This window comes from Lagenorhynchus albirostris, unplaced genomic scaffold (assembly GCF_949774975.1).
Source record: "Lagenorhynchus albirostris unplaced genomic scaffold, mLagAlb1.1 scaffold_137, whole genome shotgun sequence".
Taxonomy (NCBI): domain Eukaryota; kingdom Metazoa; phylum Chordata; class Mammalia; order Artiodactyla; family Delphinidae; genus Lagenorhynchus; species Lagenorhynchus albirostris.
The window spans coordinates 272,594-295,178 of NW_026783360.1; positions in this window are offsets into that span (position 1 = coordinate 272,594).

Sequence of the window (22,585 nt, forward strand, 5' to 3'; positions counted from 1 at the left end):
AATCATAAATATTGACAACATTTACTTTGGTTGTTTCCCTTTGATTATTGATAGACCTGAAGACTATATTGAGGGGTAACAGAGCTCCTTATGTTTGAGATTTTTAGAAGTCTAAGGATAATACAAAAATTTAAAACTTACAATTTTACTCGGTTCATGTGTTCATAGCCTCTGTGTCTGTAGGCACAAATATTCTCACACAATGTCCACATGTCTTTTCTTTAATCCTTTCAACTAAGATCAATTTATAATCTAAACATTGTCAGAAAAAATATATATCAATAAATAGCCACTGTCAGACACTGGGGTGGAGGGAGGGTCTGCACAGCTCTCACCTCACAGGCCAGAGAGGATTTCTGAGCTTCTTCTTCAGGTAATTAGCCTCCCTTCCCCAGGAGAAGGTGTCTGGAAGGTCCCTTGAGGGGATGAGATGAGTGTGAGACTTTTAGGATGTGCAGGTGATGAGCAGGATAAAGAGTATTCCAGGCAGAAACGACAGGAGCAGGGGTTGGAAAGAGCCCGGTGTGTTCTAGGGTCTGAGAGGAGGTTGGCATCATCAGATGCAGGGAGCGATGGGGAGAGGGTCACAAGGGGGGCGGCAGAGATGGGCAGGATCCCCAGGGGGCGGGGTGTTATCAAGGATCTGTGGATAATGCGCCCCCTCCTTTTCATGATATTATCCTCATGTGTCTGTTTGAAAGCTTCTTTTCTGTGGCTAAAAGCGAGCGAGGGAGAGAGAAACACAATTAGGAAAAAGAATATGGAAGATACAACTGCACGTATGCAAGAGAGAGCACAACACTCTGGAGCGTGAAACCTGGGGTTTTGGTGAAAGAGTGACCCAGAAAATGAGAGCAAAACCTTGCCCTCCCAGCATGCAGAAAAAGCAGCTAGTAAGAAACCACAAATAGCAACTTCATTACCTCAAGTCAGCTAATGTTTAAGATTTTGTCTGGGCAGGTCCCATGTTAGACACGGAATGGGATACTGAGTAGAGTGGCCACAACCTTGGGCTCTGGTAGAAATCGGGAGGGGGCACCACAGGAGGAGCCTAGCAGAGGATGAGGCGAGAGAGAAGTAAGAGAAAACCCTCGGAATCTAGCATTGCTGTTGGAATGCAGACACTCAAATACAGTAAAGTCTGGAGGATGGATTCTTGGTGGGGACCGGGGAGGTGTGTGCACCTGTGTGTTTATGTTTTGGAGAAGAGAAGGGGCAGAGCAGAGATGACAGATGTACTTTATAAAGTTGAGATCCGTTGTACTTTTCTTAACTTCTTGCCCATTAGCTTACTGATAATTATCTTTGTATTCCTGTTAGAATCACACTGAGACATTCAAAACTTCTGTCACAGAGGACTCCATATCACGAGAACAATTAGGGCAGAGTGTGCAGGAGTGGGGCAGCCGGATGGCAGGATATTTAAACATTTACCTGAGTATTTTATATTGCAGCCAGAGTTGAGGATCACAGGCCTCACCTCTACTTAGTAGGAAAGTCTAAATTGATGAAAATTTTAAATATTACTTTTCGGGGATATTCCTATTTTTTTTAGAATTTCAAAAAGAGTCTCAAAATACTAATTGGAGTCACCAACTGAATAATCGCCTTGGAGACTAAGAGACTCAGTTTGGGTGTTTTAGTGCCAATTGAATTAGAAAAAGAAAATCTAAACCAAACAAACAGACAAAAAAAAAAAAAACAAAACCTCAAACATATAAACATTGTTAATCTTGATATATTACTGCGTTTACTTACCCAGAAAAAAATATGTAAAATGTATACAAATTCTACACAGAAATACTTTAGTTTATGAATGTAATCTGAAGGTTGTCTGGGCCTTACCTCTGCAATAATAAAGTAATAATAAAGTAAGTTTGTACTGATCCTACCAGCTCTCAAGTGCACTGGCCATGCCCAGCAGAGGCTCTCAGCTCTCATGGTCCATGGGGACTTACCCTCGACAGCATTCCTTAGGATTCTCGGAGACGGGCTGTTACACAACACCTTAACCAATTTCATTGTCTACGCACGACCTACTATGACTTGATTGTCCCTCCATCCTTAGTCGATGTTCATTTCTCCTTGGCCAGAGCCATGCTGCTCCCGTCCGGAGCAATCTTCCAGGGAGCCCCTGCCTGGGGGCTGAACTCTGCGCTGACACGTGAGGCCCCTCTCCCCTCCAGACATGCTTCTCACTGCTCCTGTCACGCTGTTCCAGGCCCCCTTCCCCAGCAATTCCTCCTGCTGCCTCACGTGCCTCTGGGGCTGGTGAGCCTGTCACACAGGGAGGCTGTTCAGAGCTGCCGGTTCAGCTCCTGCTGCTTTGTTTACCACCGACATCATGTATATCTGGAACTCCAGTTTCTGCACTGACCACACGGGCCACTGCGGCCTCTAAATCGCTCCCTAATTTCTTCCCGGCCCTTATTTGAACATCACGCTCACTTCCACATTGTCACTACGTCCACGATGTTCTGCTGTATTGTGCCTCACAAAATGAAAAGTTCCCAGGACTTCCTTTTTCCTGCTGAACTGAAAATATTATTCTCTTACTCTATATGCTTTTATTAGACGGTTCACCGGTATTACTAATAGCTTTATTCCCACTTGGCACTTGGATTGTTTGGGGCAGGGTCATGTCAAGTAAGAGCCACGAGGTTTGTCTAGAACAACTGAACCCCTCTGATTATTGGCCTTGTTCCCAGGACTGTTTCATGAGGTCACACATATTTCCCACGGGGACTCTCTCTGAGATTCTCCAACCATGCTTCCCCTTTTGTTCACTTTCTGTCTGCAAAGTCATCAATTACACAAGGGAAGTATGAATCCTCACTGTGGAAACAGGTCTAGGATGTTGGGTGGGGACTGCTGGCAACACCTCAGTCACAGCCGCTGGCCAACCCCACCTGAAAGCCACTGCACCCGGGGAGCATCCTGCTACACGAAGACTAGCTGGTTTGAGTTATTTTATTTTCTCTTTTCTTTTTTTCAACACTAAAGTCATTTAATAAATTATATTGCTTGGGATTTTATTTATTTTAGGATAATTTTAAATTTCAAAGAGGAAGTAAATCAACATTGTCGTTTTATAATTGGGGGAAAAAAAAGCACACTGAAGTCCATAGCTGTGTGAGGGGTAGACTGAATCAGGATAGAGAGGAAGAGAGCATGTATTGGAGTATTATTGGGAAAAATAATGCAGCTCTGGACTTCCCTGGTGGTGCAGTGGTTAAGAATCCGCCTGCAGATGCAGGGGACAGGGGTTCGAGCCCTGGTCCGGGAAGATCCCACATGCTGCGGAGCAACTAAGCCCGTGTGCAACAGTGACTGAGCCTGCACTCTAGAGCCTGCGAGCCACAACTCCTGAGCCCACGTGCCACAACTTCTCAGTGCAAGCACCTAGAGCCTGTGCTCAGGAACAAGAGAAGTCACTGCAATGAGAAGCGTGCACACCACAACGAAGAGTAGTCCCTGCTCGCCGGAACTAGAGAAAGCCCGCACACAGCACCGAAGACCCAACACAGCCAAAAATAAATGAATAAGTATATTAACAAAAAATAATACAGTTCTGAATGAGGGAATTAAGTGATATTTTGAAGGTAGAGTTCGTAACATTGTCTGTGGTCCTAGAATCCAGGTCTGAGACTATCTCTCCAAAGTTCCACAATTTGTCTCTTCCGAATGATCTGTCTACAGTGATAGTGGTTCATATGTATTGAGAAATTACTCTTCTAGGCCATATGCTAAATATCTCCTATCTATGCTCTTCTCTAACCTTTTGTATAGCCCTGTTGATTAGGTGCTATCATCAACGTATTACAAATGAGAAAATCCAGGCTTAGAGGAGTTAAGTTAATATATCCTGTGTCACAGAGAAAAGGAGTATCAGAACTGGGCTTGGTCAGATCGCCTATCACAGAACAATACCCAGGGGAGCTGTGATTATTATGTAACTAATAATATAGGTGCAGTGAAAACACCCCAAGAAATAAGATATTCTTATATAACTTACATCTCTGCCATGGTCACACCTGCCACCTCAGCAAATACTATAGCTCTATTTATCAAAATGTCAAGTGTAGACAATGTTTATTGATTCTCCCATTAATCCATCTGGAAAGTATACATTAGAGGTCAGAAACTGACCAGCACTCCCTGTTTTCTCTCGTGGCCCCTTTCAGCAGATCACATGTTCCAACAGCATGCAATGTTTGCCAAGAAATGGGATTTTGCTCACTAACCCTCCTGAGGTCTCCTTGAATCCTTTTTTTTAATTCTCCTGACCCTATTTCTCTAAATTCTGTGCCATCTTCACAATCCACTTACCCTCATCAAGGAGAGGCCGTTTTTGGTACCTTACCCAGTATTTCTTGCTCTTGACCTCAACTCTACTGTTGGTTGTTTTCTCCCCTTGACTTGGTGCATTTTTGGGAACTCTCAGCTGAACTGGCCCTAGAAACTCCTTCTTTTCCGGTTTGTGTATATTGTCAATTCCCAACCCAGATGCCATGAGGGATGCAAGATGACACATATCCATGTGCCCGCAAAGACCTTGCAGTGCGGTGGGGTCATGAGCCACGTCCCTCCTGAGCCGTAACATTGCAGAACCAAGAGTCTTAGTGTCTCTTGACACTAAGACACAGGCTTATAAGTAAAGGTGTAAATACACACAAAACCGACTCATGTTAATTACCCTTCAGAACAAATTTGGTTATGAATAAATTAAAACATGATTGTTTATTCTAGAGCAGAAAAATCCATGTGTGTGAAACTACATCATTTAGATTATTATATCACTACTGCTCCTGCTAGGAGAGAAGCCTGAAGCAGGAAAACTATGGCACAGCAATAGAAAGGGTGATCACAGTTAATGAGTCTAGTTTCGCTTCAGTCCATTTTCAGGCTCAGCAGTAAGTTTTGATTTTGGGATCTGTGTGATGTCCAGGGATGTGTAAAATAATTTTTCTTATTCTCCTACTTCCAACCAATAATCAGTATTCAAGAAGGGGAACAACTCAAATTCTTAAATCCATGATTCGGACACTTGACATTACCATGAATTCCAGGGAAATATCTGCCCTGGGAGAATCTGCCTAACTGAGCAGAAAAGCTACAAGGCTGCTGTCTCCTCTCTGCCATAAGGTCTGCATGAAAGGTCAAGTGAACTGTCCCTGAGCCCCTTTACTTTATGCTCACCTTAGATCGTGTCCCCGTATGTCCCAGTGCTCTGAGGCAAAAAGTGCACAGAGATGAATCTAGGGAAGGAAACACAGTCTTCCCAGAGCCACTGGGATGGCCTAGGCTGTCCACACAATCACATGTCTCTTCTGGACCCTCTCACAATCTGCTCAGGATTTTTTGGTACAGGGACCGTGCTCAGCATGTCAGCCCTGATTGTCACCAAAGACCAGGGAAAACAAAAGACTGAAAGGGAAGCAATCCAAGTGAGGGGAATTGCACCCATGATGAACTTATTAGAGTTTGGCTTCATTTGCTAGAAAAGGAGTGTAACTCTGCCGCATGCGGTTAACAGAAACTGGTGACTAACGGAAATCTTGAGCTTGTCTTAAAGCTCGTTAAACACCTCACTGCTTGTAGCCTGCCTTTGGTAAGCAAGCTCACTTTAATTGTTTTGTTGCATGTCTTCCAAGCGTCGTGTTGACTAAACAATAAGATTTAACCCAAGTTCTTTTCGGGAACTTGGAGTCAGCTGTGTCTAATTCAAGCTTGAGCTGGCTAAGACTTGTTGGGACCACTGCCCCCAAACTTGGGCGAGTGCAGCTCTCCCATGAATGACCATTTCAGGTCTGAGGACCAGAATTTCCACCCTCAGACCATGCTAAGTGCCTCCACTTTTGAGCCTACATCTCACGAAGAAGCACATTACTCATATGCCTCTGCAGAACACCAATTACCTCACCTTTCCCTACTTCCAGTCACCTTTCCCCAGGCCTAAGGCCACCCAGCTTCTGTATCCCTCCAGTATCTCAGCCCCTGACTTTTGGCGAGGGGGATCTGAGATTTGTTCTCCTGTCTTCTCTCTTGGGTGCCTTGTGAATAAAGCCTTTCTTTGCCGCACCTCAGTGTCTCAGGTTTTCGGCTTTCTTTGCATTGGACACAAGAACCTGGTTCAGTAACAGGAGCACCCATGTTTCTTGTCTTGATGTTGATCAAAGCTCTGCTTACCTGGGAGCGGGGTGGAGCAGGGGTGGCTCTTAACTTCCCTGTTGGATTAGGCTGGGTCACTGATGTTGGCTTACATTGAAGAAGTCTGGAATTCTGTAAATGAAGATGTATAGTGGCAAGTTCAGTTAGAATCTCTCCATATTACAAGTTTTAAAAATCCAAAAAGGAAGCACATACCCTCCCAGAGTCCATGCAAAAACAGTGCACTGCCCTGCTTGACATCCATGTAAGAGTCAGCCCCGGAGCCCCCAGCAGAGTTGAGTGTCAGGCAGAGGCCAGAAGGAAAGGACACCAGTGTGCTGGGTCCTGGTGGTGGTTATAGACAGACACCATTAGGGGGGATCCACACCTGGAAGATATACGCTGACATGAGTGGGAAATAGTGAGAAAAAGTAACATTTATTGTCAAAGCATTATCTGTGAGACTCTCAAAAAGGAAGGGCTTGGAAACGGGTATGGGGCATGGGGCAGTCTCAGGCCAGCAGCATGATGGAGAAGCAGGTGGCCTCTTTAAAGGAGATGATCTTTGGGGGTTGTGGTAGAAGCACAGAATGCTGCTAAGGATGAGACTTGTTGGACTTCCCTGGTGGCACAGTGATTGAGAGTCTGCCTGCCGATGCATGGGACACGGGTTCGTGCCCCAGTCTGGGAAGATCCCACATGCCATGGAGTGGCTGGGCCCATGAGACATGGCCGCTGAGACTGCACGACCGGAGCCTGTGCTCTGCAAAGTGACAGGCCACAACATTGAGAGGCCTACGTACAGAAAAAAAAAAAAAAAGATGAGATTTGTGGAACTTGATATAGTAAAAGGAATCAGAAGACATATCAGGAACAAAAAGAATCTGTACTGTGTAGCTGCACACAACCATGGCAGCCATCTAGGGCGCTCTCTAAATAAGAATCCAAGTCACCACTCACATGCCTCTCACCACCTCCTCATTTATAAGCGCCATGATATTTGGTGGGTGAGGCTGGGTTTAAGGTGCAGGGGTCAGTGCCAACATATCAGGTACCGAGTGGCTAATGTAGCCTTCTGAAAAAGCCAAAAATCTCTGGTTTCTTTCCTGGATCTGTAGATAAATGATACTTCTGCATAGGGTTGATCTTAAACTTGTCTTTCAGATCTTCACTTACCCATCCATAAAGTACAGTTCACACCATCTCTCGCACCAGCACAGACACTTTAAGTGTGACCCACCCACAAATTCTTCAGAGGCTCACGGAGTTGAAATAAGACATCTCACCTGCTCATCCACCCTCATGATTCCATTCCTGCCCTTCCCACTGCCGTTACCTGCATCACACAGGAGCAGGTCCCTTGTCTTACTGAGCACACATGTGGTGAAAGTCACTTTCAGCACATGGAAACTAGATATTTAATGGTGATTATATCAGGCATTCCATATGTCTTCTCAGGCACTGGCCTACTTTATTTTTTCAAAAAGGAAGTGGAGCAAACACCAAGAGTACCCACCCCAGTTATCCCTGATTTTCTCTCATTCTCCATATTTTTTCTTTTTACAAGAATGAAATCTAAAGCAAGAAGTTACGGTAGAGTTGAGCACAGTAAAGCCACAGCAAAGGACAATGTATCCTTTCCAGTGTCGCAGGTTTTCATCATCAGCCCTTGGACGAGTGTCACCACTGTCCTCTCTCAGCCAAAAAGAAGCAACGGGGGCTCTTCCTTCAATAACCTGATGCCTCCTGAGTGTCGTGTCCCCCGCCTGTTTGCAGGCACATTGCAGGTGTTCTGCTGGGTTAATAAGGGATTGTTCACACAGGGTGGTCCCCACTGGCTCAGCAGCATCTCAAGCACAAACCTGGGCCCCACATGACTCATATGTGGGGCTCCATCTCAGGCCCAACAACTCAGACGCCCCCATTTAGTTTAAAGACTAAACATAAAAATTGTTCCTATGACATCCTTCCAGAATAAACTTGTTAGCCCATCCAAATGCATTCTCTCCTTTCGGTGACACTTTCCCCCTTCCAAAGGGTGTGGCATAGGATCTTTCCTTCACGCCCCGCCTGCCCCAAATTTTCTTAGTTTCCCAGAAGGGTCTGCTTCTTCCCAGCAGAGACCAGCCCTCTGCCCTGTCTCCATAAGAGAGCTCAGTCATCAGCCATCAGTTCAAGCAGAACGTCCTTCCAGCAGAAGCACCGCAGGTTACCCGGCAGCCCCAGGTCACGGGCAGCTGCCACAAAGGTGGGGAGATACCCATGGGCTCCCTTCCCGGCTACACCTCCTGTCAAGCCTTGCTACCCCGAGAGTCATTATCCTGAAGCCTGACGCCTGTGCAGAACAGCTGCCTGGAAGTGAAGTGGTGTCCAGAGAGGAGCAGTGCCGCACCCTGTCCCAGCAGCTCTCAGTTCTCGCTGTCACTTCCCACCGTCAGCCATGGACTCTCTTTCCTGTCTTCATATGGAGCCCATGCCCTCCTTCAGAGTGTCCTTCTGCTGAGTCCCCAGTCGCCATTGGGCCTCACCTACCACAGTGGACTTTCCGTCCCCTCAGAAAACAGATTCTGTTCTTTAAAACAATTTGAGTTCAAAAAAATTGTTAATGACATTTTATTCCAGTTTTTTCCTTCTTCTTCCATCTTGTGTCTGACTTTGCAAACCATTGGAGGGTTTACAACTCTCCAGGTCACTGAAAAGGGAGAATTTTCAGTTAGGTTTCAAAGAGGATCTGGGAGGGATGGTCAGGGTTTCTGCTGGATGGTCCAGGAGACACAAGCACAGCAGTTACCCAGCACCACCGGAAACCTCAAAGACCAGGACAGCCAATGTGCCCCTCAGCAGTGGTGGCCAGTGCTCACACATTGGCAGCAGAAGGTCTACGGGTGTCAGTGGGGTTTCCTGATGCCCACACCCTGCTGATGAGGGATGATTTCTCTCCACGGTGATTCTCATTACCCATCAGTAAATCCAGCCAAGTCCCCTCATCCCTGAAGCCACAAACCCTCCAAGAGCAGCCCACTGTCCACCCACTTTTCCTCTCTCAGTCAGAATGAATCTTGTCTCCTCTCCTGGGACAGGGTGGTCTGTGTCATTCTTTTCCTCTTTCCTCTTATTGCTGGACAAGTTATCACTGTGCTACTCTTCTATCAGAGTGTCCTCATTCTTATTTTCTAGGTCCTTCTCTTCATTCAGTGAATTTCACCTCTTCCAAATGAAAGGGATAGCTTTGAAAACAACCATTTCCAGTCTGGACTTAAATAGCTTATTTTGAAAATATAAAAGCAGAACTTCAGACCATTCTTTCTCTTTGCATTCTTGTGATAAAAACCTAATCCTTTTTGAGGCAACATACATGTCCCTTGCTAACTAAAGAAAGGGTCATATTGAAGAAAATAATTTTAAAAATAGAGAAAATTATTTCATGATATCTCCCTATGTCTGTTAACAATATAATTTATAAAAAATCAAAGGAGTCCCCACAAAGGGTAATCTCCAAATGCAGCATTTTCTTTGGGAGAATAGAATCGAACACTCTAGAAAGTTTCCAGTGTGCAGCTCTTTGTAAATCATGCACTAAGCCACCAATGCATGTAAACATGGTAATTCAGAAATGAGTAATAAATAAGCCTTGCTCAGATACTGTCAGCCAGGGGGACTTTTTGGATCGTGTGATGTTTGACTCAGTTCCTATAATCCTTAGTGTTATGGAGCTAGACACTATCAACCTTCCATTTTCAATGGATGTAATACTAAAACCATGTCCCTTCCTGGGTTAACAGAAAGTAGTGACTAAGAGAAATCTTTGAGCTTGTGTTACAGAGCAACAGATAAGGGAATAGCGTGTTGAAAACCTGCCTCTGCTGATTGAACTCACTTTAGTTATTTTTTCCCTGTTTTTCTTTAATTCCATACACTCCAAGCTTCACGTAACCTAGGTAATATATAACAAAACACTTTAACCATCCCTGTAGATAATGCCTCCGACTATGGGTCACTATAGTAACAGGGAGGTTTAAGTAGTTTTAAAGGAACTTCGAGTTGGTTCCTGTTCAGTTCCATCTAACTAAGACTGGTTGGGCTCCACCACCCCTAAACCTGGGTCTTCCCAGGGGTCTGATGAATGACCATTTGATGTCAGAGGGGCTAAACCTTCAATCTCAGAACATGTTGAGTGCCTCCATTTATGAACATGCATCTCATAGAAGCCTGTGATCCAGATACACCTGGGAACAACACTGATGACCTCACCTTTCCCCCACCGCCAATCACCTTTCCTCATGCCTAAGGCCACCCTGCTTCTTTATCCTGTAAATATCCTGAGCCCTCACCTTCGGGAGGTGGATCTGAGATTTCTTCTCCTGTCTCCTCACTTGGCTGCTTCATGAATAAACCCTTCCCTGCTGCAAACTTGGCGTCTCAGTGTTTGGCTTGCTGTGCATCAGGCAAGTGAACCTGGTTCGGCAACAATATCTGTTTTAAAATTTCAGATTTAAATTTAGGTAGAATTGACATAAAATCGTAAGATATTCAAAGTGTACATCATGTTGATCTAAAATATGTATGAATGTGAAAAGATGCCCACTGCCTGGTGAATTAACACATCCATCTCCTCACATATTTATCATTGTGTGTGTGTCAGAGAACATTTAGGTTTCACCCTCTTAGCAAATTTCAGTTACTAAAACAGCACTATCAACCATAGTCACCGTGGAATACATTAGATCGTCAGACCGTATCCATCTTATACTTGAATGCTTGTTCCCTTTTAGCAACCCCTCCCTCTTTACCCCAACCTGGAAACCACCATTCTTTTCTCTATTTTTATGAGTTTGGTTTCTCATGGCTGTAATAACTGAGGGATGTAAGCAAATACAAAGTTGCTTTCTCAAGGTCATCCCTCCAATTGTGTGTTATCTTCCACGTTATGTAAAAAGACTCTCAACCAAAAATGGATCAGGTCATGTCCCGAGAGGACTTACAGTGTGGAAAGCATTACTTTGGGAATTGATCATGGGATTAATCAGTTATACAATTTAGAGCAACCTAATTGACATCACACAAAAATGGATTTATTTATTGTTAGAAGGTTGATGTTAAAGTAAACCCATACAACTGGTGTTTAAAATTAGTCACCAAGGGAAATTAGATATTTCCAGAGACAGATGGGATATACTTTTGTAGGATAACATGGGTTCCTCCGAGCCTGTGCTCAAAAAGACTAGCCTCCAGCCATGACCCTTCTGGTATAAACAGCCAAAGCAGCCCATCACCATGGTAATAAACATTCCAAATACGGCAACCATGGATGAAAGAAAGCTCTGGTGACAAGATTTATTTTAAAAGTATAGAACTACACAGAACTGTGATGCCAGAGCTGTGGTTTTATTTCGCCGTGTTTGCTTTTAGTTATGTGACTGAGATTTAATGAGAAAACTTGTATAGAATCAATCTTTAATAAATCAGGCAGGCTTGTTTAATCTTCTCATCTCTTGATCATTAGGACAAGATCAAAGTGAAAATCCTGCACACGGTGTAGTATATAGAACACTTAATTATCAATTTATCACAGAAGAAAACACTTTAAACCAGGAAGCACAAATGTGCAAGATCAACAATAGTAGGCAGTTTTAGCCAAGGATGGCTTTGTTTTCGGCTACCAAGGATTCACCATCAGTAAGTGGATGAGATTTTTATTCTGATCTCTCTGGTTTAGAATATGATTCCGCCCCCAAATTTCTGGCTGTTGTGCAAGAGATGGGCTAAACCTAGGCATGTCACTCATGCTGCTGAATGTGTAGAGATCACCAATTTCAGAAAGCTTATGGATGGAAGCAGGGGCACAGCACTGCAATGAGAGCCAGAAGGAGTATGTATATCAATTACGTGACTTATAGGTCAACGAGGAAGAGATTTTTGATCACCCAAAATGGAATCATGAACCATCCAATTAGGAATCTCCTGATCAGGACTAATTAGGCCACCTGTCTGCAAGGGCCCTCCCATCCACTAAGGGAAAGGAACCTTGCAATTAGCAACGAGCCTGCTGCCTATCGTAACTCTCTTGCCTCTGCTCCCTTCCACCTGTAAAACCTTTTGCCTTCTTTAGCTCTTGGAGCTCATTTCTGTCTGCTAGACCGGATGGTGCCAGATTCAAGAATCACTGAATGGAGCCAATAGGATGTTCAACTTTTACTCAGTTGAATTTTGTTTTTTCACACTTTGAAAAATTGTCAACTGAATTGCCAAGATATAGAGCATCAAGTTACATAAGTATAAATATGTGTAAGAAAATATCTGTAAAATAGCTACATGTTATGGGTAAATTGATCCACTGAAGCACTTTTTCATCAATGAAGGGTCAGCACAGGTCCTGGGAAGAAACGGAGTGTGAACTTTGGTCTCGTGGGGAATGATGACAAAGACACAGGAGGCAGAGAGAAAAGCAACCCTGTGTTGACTGCAAATTCCCAGAACAGTGTCCTGCTTGAAACAAAAGGCTTTTATTTGGGGCTTCTTAGGACTGCAGCCCAGAAGACACACATCCAAGAAGCACTTGAACTGTGTTCCCACAGACTACAAAATGGGGAAAGTGTATAAAGCAAAAAAAAATTCAATGTTACATAAATTGTTTGTCAAGAAGTAGGATTGAAGTTGACAAGAACTAAGAGGCTTGTTAAGCAAGGATTGGTTTGGGTTCAAAACCAATATATAGTTTTGAAGGAGGGTGATGTTGAAATTCCAGGGTTGCAACTGGCAGCTGCTGGCAGACATTGTTTGGAAAATGCTAGTCGTGTCCTTGAGTTTGACACAACTCCAAAAATTCAAGTTCTCACTGATGCAGGGATGTATATAAAACCACATCGACAATGGCCACTTGACTCTATATGGATACCTAAAACATAGTTTCTCTATTTTGATTTTGAAATGGTCTTAGAAATGTCATCAACCACAAATGAGCTCTGAAACCTCCCTGTTTACAAGACAGCTAGCACCCATCTACTTTCATCTTGGTCAGGTGTTCCCCTGGCACATGACTGCCATTTCACTCTGGCCACAGCTGGAGACCAAAGTCAACACTGGAGAGAGACCTACATTGACAACATCTGAAAGAGGGAAGGAGAGGGTTACTAGGCAGGACAAAGAGTGCAGGCCAAGATGGAGAATAATGAAGACCAAGTGAAGATAATTGTTGTAGGTATTCTTCCCTTGAGGTAAAGAATATCCATCTCTCTACCCAGTCCAGTCATCAGGATGCCCTTTGTAAAGTGTCTCTAATTTCACACTGGAAATATAAAAGACATAATAAGATGACACTGTGTGCCTATCATGGCCAAGACACTGTGGAATTTTACAGGAAATTTCTTATTTAATCAGCAGGAAAATATTATCATGTCCATTTTACACACAAGGTCACTGAAGTTTGAGGGGGGTGGGGTGTGAGGGACATGCCCTGAGTCACAGCTCCCACGAGGCAGAGCTGAGAGGCACCCCAGGTCTGTCTGTAATTATAAGCTGAGTTATCAGGTAGAGCATGAGGCCAGTCAAAGCTCAGGTCTTTATACAAAATAAAAAACAAAAGTAAAAGTATTTATGTGAGATTTTTGAAGCAATGGCATTAATTGAGGATTTCATTAACCAGGGCTGTAGTATTAATAAGTTATACGCTGTCCTGCTGCACAAGTGCTTTCCCCTCCGTGACTGGCGGGCGGCAGGCAGGCTGAGGCTGCAGCATCCCCTGCGGGACCGTGGCCTGACCTCTGCTGTCCGGGGGTCTCTTCCCGTCCTCTCCACTTCTCGCCTCTTCTGCTGTGACTTCTTCCACCATCCCCCACCCCCCAGGTGCTCTGTACTCCGCCCCTTCTGCCTGTCACTTCTCTTTTTTCACTTGCTTTCCTCTTGCGGTGCCGTCGCTGCCTTTAGTTCCCATTCATGACCCAGTTTTCACATTTTCTCTCCATCTGCTTTGAACGCTCATCTTCTCCTGGGGTCTGGTCTGCTCTCGGGATCCTGGGCCTCTAGGGAACCTAACTCCACACTCATCTTCAAGTCGTGTTGTGTGTGACTTCCCTGGTCACAAGGACTTTTGCGCCCTCTGCCCACCCTGACAATATGGCCATGTTGACCAGGTCACTGCTCATCACTGTGGCCTTGAGGCCCGGGCTGGACCCATAACTCATGTCATCAGGGATGTTCAGTGTCAGGAAGAACTTATCTACTTCCTGATGTCGGCCGAGGAACAGCAGTGGCTGTGACATGTAGGATGTCCCCATGAGGCAAGGGAACAGGCAGAGTCAAGGTGGAATGAGAGGAGACTGTCTGTGAGGAAAAGGTGACAGGGTGGCCTGGCCAGCCATCTGTCCAGGGACAGGCTGATACCCTTGTTTTCTGAAGCAAATGCAAATCAACCATCATCCCGAATTCTAACCCCCAGCAGGTAATGGCTTCAGTTCTTTGAAGTGCACCACGGCAAATAACCCAAGAGGGTCTCCCCAGCTCAAGATGCTTAACTTAATCACCCTTCACAAGTCCCTTTTGCCAGGTGACTTTACATCTTCATACTGGAGATTAGGGCCTGGACAACTTGAGGGGCCATGTTTCTGCTGGCCACTCTACCCTTCTTCGTCACTTGAAAGGACATTATTTTACATAATTGAAAATTCTCCTCACAACACTTTAGAATACAGCTAAGTACTAAAATATGAGTTACAGATAATCAAACAATGGGGGTAATCAGTGTGGGTCATAATAGATGGATACAGAATAATGCTTTGTTAGTTTATCACCAGCAAGAAGCAAGGCGTGCACACTATATGGTGACAGCCTGTCAGGGCAGCTTCGTGGAGGACGAGATGGGGAGGGCTGGTGGGGTCTGCACAGCCAGGGATGATCCAGGAGGGGACCCCGGGAAACACAGGCACAGAATCCAATGGACAGCTAGGCCTGCTGGGGAGTTTAAGCAGGAAAATCCCAAGACATTGGGGTGGTGGCTGGGTGGGCAGGGTGCATCTGTGGGTGTGGGTGTCCCTGAGACACTGACGCTGCTCACTTCAGTTATTTGCGCAAGTACCCCGCCCTCTTTAACACCTAGTCTCACCCTGGTGTCCCGATCTAGAGTCCATTCAACACAAAACAAAACGCAGCAGAGTATTCGGAACACAGAGTGATGTCCCGACCATTGAGGTCGAGGAGAAGCACAGGGAAAAACAAAGGACTTGAATGAAGAATGGTGAACCCCACTTTGACTTGAGGACACGCAGGGTGGAACAAGGGCAGACAGCAAGGAAACTCTCCTGGCAGGTGTCCATGGCCTGGAGCAGGTGTCCCCAGGTGGCCTCCACTTCTCGGCCCAGAACTCGCCCAGACCCTCCGAAGGTCACGTCGCTGCCCCTGCGGGTGGCGGACAGCGCTGGCCGCCTCCTTTCAGCAGCGTCTCAGGGCCCGTTCACGGGGTTGGGTCGGGTTCCTGGGACGGGAGTCCGGGCGCCCGAGGCTGTGGAAGGAAGGACGAGAGGGAGGGCTCCGTGCTCTGGGGCCAAGGGGCGGGCAGTTTGACTGCTTCTTCGGGCAGAGCAACAACTGGCTTCGCTCGGAGCCCCTTCAACGCCGAAGCAGCTCAGACCCAGAGGAGTCGGAGCCGGGCTGTGCTGTCCCCGCATGTCCAGGCGCAGGGGCGTCAGGGTACCCTGGGTGCGCAGCTGCGAGTCTGGAAGCTCAGGGAACTGCCCTTTGGAGACTCTGCGGACATTTGACATCGCGCCTCCTGGAGCTGCCGCCCCGGATACCCTGCGCAGAGTGCGGCGAGGCCGGTGAAGCACGTCCGAGGCCCCGAACGCACGGCAGGTCCCCATCCCGGTAAGACGCCGCCGCATCCGGGTCGGGAGGCGCTGCTTACCCGGCTCCTCCCACGCTCATTCCCAGGACCTGCCGACCCAGCGGAAACCCGAGCCTTTGAGCAGGGCCTCCCGTCTAAGTCTGGGGGCGCACGGACGCTGCCACTTCCCGCTCCGCCTGCCTGCTGGTCTGGCGCCCAGGGAGCGGGAGGACTGGGACGCTCCGGCCCCTCCGCTGTCTGCGTGCTGCGCGCGGAGCCGCTGCTGGGACACCAAGTCCACGCCGCACCCCGCGCGTTCCTTCTCTGATCCTTTTCTCTGGTGTGAATGGGCCCAGGTTTCCATCCTGGTAATAACGGTTCTATAAAATTATTTTGTAGAAGGCGTTCTGTCCCCTGCCAAAACAAGGTGGTTCATGAATCCAAATGCCAGTCATCCTTAAGCTTTGGCTGTGAGTCTCAAGAGCTGGTCACAGCCTCAACCACCTTTGGGTGCACAAAGCACAAAAACAGCTGCCATGCTCCGCTGGTCATTAGCCGTCAGAGAAGCAGGACTCAGTGGCCGGACTCCACGTCCAGGGATGGGGCTGGAAAGACAGCTTAATGTCCTTCTGGGAGACACTGTAGGTACTGGTGACTTGACGGATTTGGATCTGTACCCAGCAAGTAGCTGCTGCTCAGAATCAAAGGGGGCCCTGCACGCGGAAGAACAGGGGGCACAGGGACAGGACAGCTTTCACTCACTGCCAGTGGCTGGGGATGGCAAGATGAGGAGGCCGTGCCTGGGGGGCTGGGGCATCTTGAGGGAGGACTTGATGGGGAGCCTTTGGTAATTTGGTATTTGTTTTGTTTTAATATTTTCTGGCATGTGTCAAATGCAATCAGTTTATTTTGCAATGCTGATCTCTAAAAAGTGTCGGTTCCACTGTGGCTCTATAGATCATTCCATGGCATCCTGCATCCCGTGCGCCAAATCCTACCTCAGCCTGTGCTGGTAGGACCTGCAAGTTAAGAATGGTTTTTATAATTTTAAATGTTAATATATTAAAAAAAATTGTGAGACGTGAGAATTATATGACCGTCAAATTTCAGTGCCTATAAATAAATAAAGTTTTATTGGAGCACAGCTATGCTCATTCATTTACCTTTTATCTGTGGATGCTTTCCTGCTGCAATAACAGAGTTGAGTTGATTCAACACAGATCATGTGACAAAGCCTAAAAGATTTACTATCTGCCCTTTAGAACATTTTGCCAGACCTGGGTTAGGAAAGTAGCATTTTTAAACAATACATGTTGGAGTTTTACCTAAAGAGCAGGTAAACTTAGGAAATTTTGCCATGTGAAATAAACCTTTTTTTTGGTAAATATAAAACTGGTGACATTACTCTGAGTAATCTTGGTTAGAATAAACACTAAGACACAAAAGGTACAAATTTTACTGCTCTGGGGAGGGAACCTGCTGCCTTCTCTCATCTAGGAAAAAAACCACAAATCCCTGTTACTGAAGTAGAGCTTCCACCTGGATGAGCTTCAACTATAAAAACTACCAGATATTTTCTGGGTATGAAAACAGGGCATCAAAACCCACAAAATTATTTAGTTTGAACTTTGGTTTGGAGACATCTCTTTTGACTGTGGCAGTGTTTGCCAGATGTCATTGAATATGTTAATTTTTTTAAAGAATAGGGGGAGGATTCAAGATGGCAGTGTGGAAAGATGCGGAGTTAGCGTCTCCCCAGCACTAGGGCGCCTGCAGGCGGCTGATGGGGAACTCTGACCCCCCAAGGAGACGGGAGGAACCCCAGAGTGAACTGGTAGGACATACGGGGACTGAAGGGGAGGAGAAGTGTAATCCAGACAACATAGGCGCCCCTGAGGCTGGGGATATCAGGAGAGGCAGGTGGGAGGGACTCTCTGGGAAGAGTAGGAGAGGAGTGGAAGGCGATCGCCTGACCACTTGGGCCGGAGAGCTTGCTGAGCTCCTAAGCCTGTTCCCCCCCTTCCAAAGCCCCATGCAAGCCGGATGGGCCCTGGGAGTATAGGAGGGAGGCCGACTGGATCAGGAGAAGTAGGTGGAAGGGGCCCTCTCATACCGGAGGAGAAGAGGCGAGGAGAGGAGGGCATTTGCTCTACCCATTCGAGCACTGGAAGCCTTATGGGCTGCCAGGTGATGTCCCCTACCCTCTGAGGCCAGGGATGGGGGCACGCGTGGGCCCCTTTTTTTCCTTGAGCCTAAGCCCCACCTCCCACAACCCCCAGAGCCCTTTCCAGCTCTGTGGGTCCTGAGCAATGGCGCCACCCACTGCCCAAACCTCACTATTGCTTATGTCCTGCTCTCCACAGCCAAGTCCTCCCCCTCCGACCGGCCCTTTTTTTTTCTTTTCCTCCCTCCTCTTTTTTACTATTGCGGTACTATTGTACCTTCCAGTTGTTGATTCATCTATATATTTATTTTTATATTATTTCTAACATATCTGTTATTTTCCTAGTCTAATATTATTTTTTACTTTGTTATAGTTCTTTTCTCCCCTTTTTTTTCTTTTTGGCTGCCCCACGTGGCTTACAGGATCTTGATTCTTGAGCCTAGGGTTGGTCAGAAACTCCTGCAGATGGAGATCCAAGTCCGAACCACTGGACTATCAGAGAACCTCAGGCCCCAGAGAATATTCCTCAGAGTGAGGTCTCACAAAGGTCCTCATCTCAGCAGCAAGACCCAGCTCTAGCCAAGAGCCTACAGGCTGCAGGGTTGGAAGCCTCAGGGAAAAAATGCTGTATAACAGGATCACAATCTCAATCATTAAAAAAAAAAAAAAGAAAGACACAGCAAAAAACTATGTCACAGTTTAAGGAGGAAGGTAAAAACCTACAAGACCAAATAAATGAAGTGAAAATAGCAACCTACGTGAAAAATAATTCACAGTAATGATAGTAAAGGTGATCCAGAATCTTGGAAATAGAATGGAAGCATGGATTGAGAAAATACAAAAAATGTTTAACAAAGATCTAGAAGAACTAAACAACAAACAAACAGAAATGAGCAACACAATAACTGAAATAAAAAAGACACTAGAATGAATCAATAACAGAATAACAGAGGCAGTAGAAAGAATATATGAGGTGTAAGACAAAACGTTGGAAATAACTGCTGAGGAGCAGAATATACACAAAAGAATGAAAAGAATTGAAGACAATCTCAGAGACCTCTGCGACATCATTAATGCACCAACATTCGAATAATAGGGGTCCCAGAAGAAGAAGAGAAAAAGAAAGTGTGTGAGAAAATATTTGAAAAAATTATAGCGGAAAACTTCCCTAACATGGCAAAGGAAATAGTCACTCAAATTCAGGACTCACAGAGAGTTCCATATAGGATAAACCCAAGGAAAAACACACCAAGACACATATTAAATCAAACTAACAATAATTAACTTCAAAGCAAAAATATTAAAAGCAGCAAGGGAAAAACAAAAGTAACATACAAAGGAATCACCATAAGGTTATCAGCTGATTTTTCAGTGGAAACTCGGCAGACCAGAAGGGAGTGGCAGGTTATAGTTAAAGTGATGAAAGAGAACAACCTGTAACCAAGATTACTCTGCTCAACAAAGATGTCATTCAGATTCGATGGAGAAGTGAATAATTTTTCACACAAATAAAAGCTAACGGAATTCAGCACCACAAAACCAGCTTTACAACAAATGCTAAAGAAACTCCTCTAAGTGAGAAACACAAGAGAAGAAAAGGACCCACAAAAGCAAACCCAAAACAGTTAAGAAAATAGTAATAGGAACATACATATCAATAATAACTTTGAATGTAAATGAATTAAATGCCCCAAGCAAAAGACACAGACTGGCTGAATGGATACAAAAACAAGACCCATATATATGTTGTCTACAAGAGATCCACTTCAGACCTAGGGACACATACAGACTGAAAGTGAAGGGATGGAATAAGGTGTTCCATGCAAATATAAATCAAAAGAAACCTGGAGTAGCAATACTTGTATCAGATAAAATAGACTTTAAAATAAAGAGTATTACAAGAGATAAGGAGCGGCACCATATAATGATCAAAGGATCAATCCAAGAAGAAGATGTAACAATTATAAATGTTTATGCACCCAACATAGGAGCACCGCAATACATAAAGCAAATGCTAACAACCATGAAAGGAGAAATCAACAATAACACAATAATAGTAGGGAACTGTGACACCCCACTTACACCAATGGACAGATCATCCAAACAGGAGACAAATAAGGAAACAAAATCTCTAAATGGCACAATAGAGCAGATAGACCTAATTGATATTTGTAGAACATGGCACACAAAAGTGGCAGAATGCACTTTCTTCTCAAGTGCATACAGAACATTCTCCAGTATACATCGCATCTTGGGTCACAAATCAAGCCTCGGAAAATTTACAAAAATTGAAATCATATCAAGCATCTTTTCTGACCACAACGCTATGAGATTGGAATTCAATTACAAGAAAAAACTGTAAGAAACACACATACATGGAGGATAAACAGTGCACTACTAAATAACCAAGATATCACTGAAGACATCAAACAAGAAATTAAAAAACACATAGGAACAAATTACAATGAAAATACGCTGACCCAAAACCTACGGGATGCAGCAAAATCAGTTCTAAGAGGGAAATTTATACCCATTCAATCTCACCTCAAGAAACAAGAAAAATCTCCAATAAACAAGCTAACCGTACACATAAAACAACTAGAGAAAAAAGAACAAAAAACCCAAAGTTAGTAGAAGGAAAGAAATGATAAATATCAGAGCAGAAATAAATGAAATACAAATGAAGAAAACAATTGCAACAATCAATAAAACTAATAGCTCGTTCCTTGAGAAGATAAACAAAATTGATAAACTCTTAGCCAGACTCATCAAGAACAAAAGGGAGAGGATGCAAATCAATAAAATTAGAAATGAAAAAGTAGAAATCACAACTGACACTGCAGAAATACAAAGGATTATAAGAGATTACTACAAACAACTATATGGCAATAACATGAAAAACCATGAAGAAATGGACAAATTCCTGGAAAGGTACAATTTTCCAAGACTGAACCAGGAAGAATTAGAAAATATAAACAGATGTATCACAAGTAATGAAATCGAAATCATAATTAAAAATCTTCCAACAAGCAAAAGTCCAGGACCAGCTGGCTTCACAGGCGAATTCTATCAAATTCTATTCTATCAAATTCTATCAAATACTATTTAGAGGACAGCTATCATCGATCTTTCTCAAACTCTTCCAAAAATTTGCAGGGGGAAAAACACTCCCAAATTCACTGTATGAAGCCACCATCACCCTGATACCAAACAAAGCCAGAAAAAGATATCACAAAGAAAGAAAACTACAGGGCAATATCACTGATGAACATAGATGCAAAAATCCTCAACAAAGTACTAGAATACAGAACCCAACAGCATGTTAAAAGGATCAGACACCATGATCAAGTGGGATTTGTCCCAGGGTTTCTTCAATATGCGCAAATCAAACAACCTGATACACCACATTAACAAATTAAGGAATAAAACCCATACAATCACCTCAATCGATGCAGAAAAAGTGTTTGAAAAAATTCAACACTGATTTATGATAAAAACTCTCCAGGAAATGAGCATAGAGGGAAGCTACCTCAACATAATAAAGGCCATATATGACAAACCCACCACAAGCCTCATACTCAATGGTGAAAAACTGAAAGCATTTCCACCAGGGTCAGGAACAAGACAAGGATGTCCACTCTCACCACTCTTATTCGACATAGTTTTGGGAGTCCTAGCCACGGCAATGAGAGAAGAAAAAGAAATAAAAGGAATCCAAATTGGAAAAGAAGAAGTAAAATTTTCACTATTTGCCTATGACATGATACTACACATAGAAAATCCTAAAGATGTCACCAGAAAACTACTAGAACTAATCATCATATTTGATAAGGTTGCAGGACACAAAATTAATGCACAGAAATCTCTGGCAATCCTATGCACCAACAACGAAATACCAGAAGGAGAAATTCAGGAAACACTCACATTTACCATGGCGACAAAAAGAATAAATTACCTAGGAATAAACCTGCCTAAGAAGGTGAAAGACTTGTACTCAAAAAAGTATAGGTTTTCATAGCGGGAGCCATTTTCAAGAACACAGCGTTGAGAGAGAAATGCACTGTTGAGACCATCTGGATGGTTTACACGAACCCAGTTCAGGCCTCTATATAAATTCTTAAGAATCTTGTGGGCAGAGGATGTCAGCTCCGAGCCCCAGCAAGGAGTAACAGACTTCACCTTGGATTTGTTCACCCACTCCTGCTTCATTAAAGAGGATTTTGGAAAGAAAACCCCAATCAAGTCTCTTTCCAGCCCCGCTTTGTTCCAGAATTGAAGAGAAACAGTTTCCTGTTCCGGGGGGGAAGGCGGAAGATGGCGGAAGAGTAAGACGCGGAGATCACCTTCCTCCCCACAGATACACCAGAAATACATCTACACGTGGAACAACTCCTACAGAACACCTACTGAAGGCTGGCAGAAGACCTCAGACCTCCCAAAAGGCAAGAAACTCCCCA